Source organism: Eleginops maclovinus, chromosome 11, assembly GCF_036324505.1.
Source record: "Eleginops maclovinus isolate JMC-PN-2008 ecotype Puerto Natales chromosome 11, JC_Emac_rtc_rv5, whole genome shotgun sequence".
Lineage (NCBI taxonomy): Eukaryota > Metazoa > Chordata > Actinopteri > Perciformes > Eleginopidae > Eleginops > Eleginops maclovinus.
Window position 1 is genome coordinate 6,042,687 of NC_086359.1, and position 7,857 is coordinate 6,050,543.

Genomic DNA, 7,857 nt, shown 5'->3' on the forward strand with positions numbered 1-7,857 from the left:
ACCAGGGGAGGGCACTCATTCTCCATTTTCAGCTGCTTATACAAGCCCCTCTCAGCCGCATTTGCACACACTAGCTGTGGCTCCTGTTTGCCGGGAGCTCCACCACCTCCCCCTCTCTCATCAGGGGAACCATTTTCTCTTTAGAAAAGCACACAATGAGAACTCTTCTGTTTGATTGCATGTAACACTAGTGTGTGTGTGTGTGTGTGTGTGTGTGTCTGTGTGTGTGTGTGTGTGTGTGTGTGTGTGTGTGTGTGTGTGTGTGTGTGTGTGTGTGTGTGTGTGTGTGTGTGTGTGTGTGTGTGTGTGTGTGTGTGTGTGTGTGTGTGTGTGTGTGTGTGTGTGTGTGTGTGTGTGCGTGTGCGTGCAAACAGGCAGACATTAACACTGGATGTGTGGGTGCAATGATCATATTCCCTGTGCTACCCTCGGGCTAGCGGCATATTTCTATTATCCGTACAGTTCTTTAAAGGCATGATCTGTGATTTAAGTACAAAGAAAATTGAATAAATCCACTAACAAAACATTAAACCCTAGATTTGACCCGTTGTTGCCGACACTCCTAATTTGACAAGATATTGTGAAGTTTTGGGACATCATTTTTATGCTTTAACAAAGAATAACACACACCTTCATTAGGAAGTTTGATATGTTAAACACCCATGCCAGAAGGAGTCATGGGTTAACACGTTGCTCCTTTAAAATGCTCCTTTAGCAATAGGCCATTGAGAGAATCCTCAGCTGTTAAAAAGTTTGACACTGTGGATAAGAATGTCTGAGTTTGAATATGTTTTTCTGTGTACACATAATATAGCTTTAAACTCAGACAGTGTGGAATAAGATCATTTCCACATCCTTAAAACTGGAAGTGCGTATGTTATGTTTTTTAAATGGCTTCAGTAAAATCCCTCATCTATGTATCCATTCTCTCAACCACCTGTTAAGGTTGTTAGGGAGGCGGAGGTGTTTCCCTCCTGAAATCCCAAACATAAATCACCTGTTTGACCACAGACAGGCCTCTGCTGTATTATAACACCTGCAAGTGTTGGAAAGGATTGGACAGAGAGACGGGTGAACATCCATCAAAGGTCGTAAACAGGATTTAAGCCTGCAAACGGGTATGTATCTAAGCCCTTAACATCCTTCAGGTTACTCCCATCCACATGTTTCTGTTCTCCTGCTCAGCCATTAACAGGTGTCGGCTCCACACAGGGCATGCAATGCATCTACCCACAATCTGCTGGGAGCAGGCAGTTGGATCCTAGAGCAAGACAGATGCCTCACAGATGGATTATTGAAAAATGTGCCAAAGTAATGCGGTTACTCCAAATGCAGTAGTTGAAATTTCCTTCTAATTAAGTAACTTACTTAAACTCTCTTTCTAATCATTAAAATGATTCATTTTGGGGGAAATCTTGAAGCTCTGTGTGTCACAGATGTACACACAATCCATTGCCAGCATCCTGTTTTTTACTGCCAGGGAGGACAATCATTTCTAAAGGAGGAATTAGAAATGAATGCCTCCTAATGGTATAATCAAATCGAGCCAGGGATTAGAATCAAATTTAACTCCAAACACAATAAAGTGAGGAAGCTGGAAGAGTGAAATTAGCGGGATAATTGGCAAATTGTTCAACTCCTAAAACTCTTAGTGGGATCAAGGTGAAAGTCATTATGCATTGGTTCTATTTCTGTAATCATTTGCAGCCTGTCTATCAAAAAGCTCACACTGGAGCAGTTTCTGCCTGCTGCTGGGGTCCAGAGTTGCAGTGACAGGATTGGATTTGGATGTAAGAGCAGCTGATGTGAGTCACTGAGTGTACAAAGAAGAATTATCTCCAGCAACCTCAAAACGACAGGAAAGCATGGCATTTCAGTTTAACACGAGCTATCACACACCTACAGGGTGTCACAGTAGACTGATTAACACCATAACTGTGATATTCAAAGTTTTGAATATTGATAGATTGTTTATAGTACACAAATGATAATATCACACACTTCAAATCCTATCAGTCCATTCAATGGCCAGCATCCGTGGGTCATTGATAAAGGAAGGGGTCGGTACATCTACAAGTAGGTTCAGACAGCAGCTTATCATCCATTCACATGGTTTCTCACCGATATGAATACAAGAATGCGATGATCTCTGTTGGCTGTAAAAATGATGATGAGACCAGAGTAGTTTGTGTCCCATGTGAAAGCAAAAGTCAGTTTTGAGTCATTTTAACTGATGTAGGCTTTGTTAGCATGTGGCAAACGTGCATTATTTTCAGTAAAATTAAATTGCGCTACAAAGATAGGTATACTTTTTTAATCCAAGATATTCTTTATACTCCTTACACATAGTTTTTGTGCCGAAACCTGACAAACTGAAAACGTACCAAACAGCAAACCTTTCATCATGATTGATTTGGACTTTCTGTTTTTTGAAGCATTAAAGTGGCTGTGAAAACGACTGCTAGCTGACATTGAGTGGCCTTATAATATTCAAAATCATTTGAATATATCTTGCAAATAATCCAGCACCTTTTAAATAATGCTTTTGCACAGGTATAGTTACAGACTCTCTACAGCAAACAGATCAAGCATCCCTCGACCTTGTGTATAACATTATGAGTGATTGTGCACAGCGAATAAGTCCACGTGGTTTTATAAAATAAAATCTAGGATGATTCTTCAGCATCAACACGTGCTTCTGTAAATGAGTTCAAAGCCTGCAACAGGAACTGTTAGCCAGACTTTGTAGAGACATTTCAATCTGTCTACCAAACTCTTTGGCTACACACAGGAGGTTGTCAGCACCATTTGTTAGCTTCATTACAACATGACAGCTACAGCCTGCAGTACAGGATCAAACACATATCCTTTCCATGTTCAAATTTTATTATTCATTTCAGCCTGCTGCGCCTTTTACTCGCCGATTCTTCAACCCTCTCTTTCTTTTTGCTGTTCCACTCATAAGGTCACAGCTGGCATCCATCAAACTGTTAGTGTAGGACACGGTGAGCTCAACACTTTTGTTTATACCCTCTGCTCCGGAGGATGTCACGTTGTGTGCTTCAGGGCTTTTTATCCACGTACCACACTGACTGCATGGAAGATTTCAGATTGGTGTGCGCAGGGTGTGGTGCCGAGCGCTGTTGAGATGCTGCTTTATGCTTTTTGAAAAGAGCTGCCTTTTTAAGTTCATGGACAAAGATAATACAGACTCCTGTGGTTTTGTGCCACAGCTCTCAGACTGATGTTGGATTAAGCCTAATGGGTTCTTCTGCCTTTTTATGACTATTAAAAGCTTATTACGATAATCTGTCAAAAAAGAAAACACCACACTGTAGCCATACCTGCCACAGTAGATATGTGTATACAGAAATGAGTTGAGAAGGAATTGGACAGAGAGTTGAAGTCTGTTTACTTCTGTTCAAAAATGTCAACTCTTTGCTCATTCCGGTAATTAAAACATGGCATCTTGGCTTCAAAGGAGCATTACCTTCTGCAGTTAATATTCATCAACCTTGAAATTAATGGAAAATGACAAGTGATAAAGATTTTGGTTTTGCACAGACAGGTTTCACCAACCAGGGAAGTGACAGCGATTTTAAATACAACCTTTTGGTGTCACTTTATAAGCTGCATCTGCAAGGGCAGAGATTAGCCCACAAAGGATTATAATGTCACCTGGGCCAAATGCACACTTTCCGTTTGTAGCAATGATGACACGTTATCGGAAAAGGATGATGGCATATATCAATATGCCACCGAGAATTAAAAAAAGATTTAATGTTACACAAAATACACATTTAAGGAAGAGCTCACAGTGCTGGGGACGAGATAATACAAAAAGAAACCCTATACATTGGAGGCAGTGCTTCTGTTCTTTCTCTGTGTAGTGACAAAACAGAATCAGAAATGAAAGTGCACTTGTGAGTCAAGATCTTCTGCATTGTTCCACAAAGCCACTTGACCAATTGTTTGTTTTTACCAGTTGCCTCTGGCATGCTGTCAAAGACTTGTTATATGTTAAGGGTATTGTGCCAAGATGACTATTCTAAGTTGTTGCTATTCCCAAACCAGTAAGACACTCATTCTCATTCTTTTAAAGGCCATCTTTCTATGCAATATGGAAAAAAACACTATATTCCCAGGGGTGTCTAAGAAGGGGTGGGCTATTGAAGCAGGGTCATTGGTGGCTCCTGCTCCTCCTGTCCATGTGTCGAAATGCCCTTGAGCAAAAATACAGAATCCAAAATCGCTCACAATGTGTCTGTGGGAAGAATCTACAGCCATGTTAGTGTTTCTGTGCGGTTGTACTGAAGCACAACGTATATGACAATGTCACTGCTAAGTCTGATTTGGATCAGGTATAAAGTAACCACCTTATTTATTGTATTGACAAACAGTTATTGATGCTAACAGTTCAGATATTAAACTGGCTGATGGGAATGTCATTTAATGTTCGATATGTTTGGCCATGAAACAAATAGCGGATGAATTAACACATTGCCCTGAAAACGGTTTTGTAGAGAAAAAGTAAAAAAATCATCAAAGTCTCAACAATTCATCCTGCGGGGGACATACATGTCAGAACCATGTACCATGGTGATTAATCTATAGTTGTTGAGATGTTTCAGACCAAACAACAAATGTCAACCTCATGGTGGAGCTAGAGGAAAAGTCAGTGGATCACTTAAAGGGTCCCTATTATGCTTTTTGGGGTATTCCCTTTCTTGTTGTGTGTTATATAGGTTTTTGTGCATGTAAATAGTCTGCAAACGCTAAAATTGGCGAGCACTCCAACACATTGTACGTGATAGCTAACCAAGAGCAGACTGGGCTCTGATTTCAGACAGACTGCCTGTGCTGCAGCATAGGCAGTATGAGAAAAATAAAGAGCTTTTTGAACATTAAAGCATGTAAACATGTCACAGTAGAGGTACAAAATACAAACATGAACCTGAAAACAAACATTATAGCGCCACTTTTTTTAAAGATAAGCACCCATGTCTGTACAAGCTTTTAGATACTTCAGTGGATAAGTGAAAACTTCGACATGCTGGTGGAAATAAAGAAAAGCCAGTTAATCACCAAAGTCAAATGCGTAAGACTGGGATGACAGTCAATCGTTTGATAACACAGTCTCTGCAAAAAGAAGCATTGTCTGCCAAACCAGCTGACAAATAAGCTTGTTTCTTCACATTGTTAGGTCACTCTGATCCCAAAGCTCTTTTGTGTTTCTACCAAGAGATTCTACAAATCATGGTGTAATGGAAAAGAGTGTAACCCCAGGAGACATCTATCAGTCCCTTTTGTTTCAAAATATTCCTGTTAAAGCTCCGACTGCAGCATCCCCGAGCTGGAAGTGAGAGCCCAATTTAAGATTATAAAGAAGAATTTCATGCACTGCATACAGTTAATGTGACAGCTTTAGAGAGTTAAATGCCCCTTAGCGTTTCTCTTATGCTTGCTGTTTTGAGTTCTTATCCACTTTTATAACACACTCATGTATTAACAAGAAAGAATGATAGAAAAGACAATATGAATGTTGCAGAAGTGAGCAACAAGAATGGTTACAGAGTAAGGATTTTTTGAGATCTTTTTACTTAACTCATCACAATTATGTTGGTGATATTTACAGTGCAATTAATAATAGAAGGACCAAGGCAGCAACACATCAAATGTCAAACACATATTGTAGCTGTACTATTTCTATTATTTGATCTTTAATATACCTTCTTAGAAACGTACAGATACTGATGAGAAGCAAAGCAGCACAGGAAAATATTTGTCTTTTGCCATTTAGTTCTCGACAAATTCCTTCTTCCTGCCTGCGGCTATGTCAATAGGATGAATTCATTTAATGCAATGCAACCAATTATTCTGCTATACAGAAAAATGTTGACAACACAAGTTGAACCCAGCGAACAAGAAACACCCGCCCTGCCTTGCAAAAATCAAACACTGGTATGGCCTTGTTAGTGAGCTTGAATTGCTAATGGCTTATTTACATTTTGTCATTTAGACTCTAGAATCTGCATTTTCTCTTATTTATGCAGCTGTCTCTCCCAGACCGTCTTCAAAAAGTGCCTCGATTCTGTTCCCCACGAGGAGAACCCCCATTAATTAAATAAGAAAAAAGGCTTTGCTGCGACACTGAGGCAATGAATCGGTAATGTTATGGTTCTCATTAAATAATACTTTATTCAGATGGTTCATTGAGAAAATATGGACATCTGAGATAGATGCTATTAAAACAGTGAAGTGGCACAAATGCTTGATAGTTCATTTCTAATGCTGGAAAAGCTAATTATGCAACATCTATATCATTTCATGACACCGCAAGAAAACAAGTCTTATCTGCCAAAGGCAACATGTGGAAGCATCATGAGTCAGGTGATTTACTAAATTGGTTTATGAGGATTTAACAGAGTTCAGCTTATCAGAGGATGCTGTGGCACAGTGGGTTGTGTGGGTCTGTGCTGATCTTCGGATTACGGGGTCACTGGCTTCATCCCTACTGCAGTCCCTGGGCAAGACACTTCACCCCAAATTGCTTCTTGTGGGAATTGATCACATTATTGAGGGTATGTAAGTCGCTTTTGATAAAAGTGTCTAATAAGTGACATGTAATGTAATATTTTACCTCAACTTGAGACCACATGTTTAACTCCAGAGTGCCAGAAGTTATCAGCCCTGCAGGGTTTACTTGATTCACTTCATGTTACACCAAACACATTTCAGTAAAGATGTTTTTTTATTTTGATCAGCTTAATGAATAAGTACACCATCTGATTGTTTTTTTTTCCATAACTGGGCTTGGATCGGGCCAAGTTCGTGCTAATATCGTGCCAACAGACTGTGCCTGAGCTAATTGTTCCACCACCACCTACCTGAACGTCTCATCCACAGAGGACAGTTTACAACATGCCAGTACTTGTGGATAGGACGGATCTAATTGTTGTTTTGCAATCAAGAGACTCAGAAGTACCGGAAGTCTTGAACATATGTTGTCAAAATAAAGGCTTAGAGCCAACCTGAACCATTCTACGTCTGGAAAGAAACATGAGACCCCCAGTTGGGTCGGTTGTCACTGAATTGGAGACAGTGAGAAGGACAGAGAGGGCTGGCTTGCTCAGGTAATCTGGTTATAGGATAAATTGCTATACATAGGTCCTAGCATGAACAATATCAGAAGCAGATATGCCCCGGTGGAGCTCCCATATTCACCTGGAATGTGTGTGCAACAATCAGCAACAGCATGAACAAGCACCTTTATAATCTACAGTCTACGACAAGCACATGGGCGGAAAAAGACAGTGTCAAGAGACTAGAGTATTTATAGTTCCAAGCTGTGTTGCAACATATGAGCTGTTTATATAATGTTTGCATAAATTGTATGTTTGTGTGATGTAGTCTTGAAAGTGTGGATCGTGTATATATTAATGAAGTTCCCCTGAGCAATACTCAAACCCCCAAGCATTCAGGATGAGGTTTATTGCCAAAAATATTTCACTACATGGGATTTGCCTTAGTGTTTTGGTGTATACAGGAAAATAAATGAAAGGTTTAAGAGCATAAAAAAAAATACATGAAAAAATACAATTATGAAAAAGATAATGTAAAAAAAAAAAGCAAACCTATCAGACCTGTAGACATAGTGCTGGTATGCAAAGCCAACAGTCACAATCTTGGAGAACAACATCTTCAAATCCTTTATTATATATAAAGAATTTAAAGATGTCATAGGGATTTTATTTTGAAAGAGCCTTCCGGAAATCGTGTATCTTATCACGTTCTCATGACTCTGCTGCTATGGAAACAGTAGTGGGCGGAGCTTGCTGGTGCCATTGGTCTCTGGGT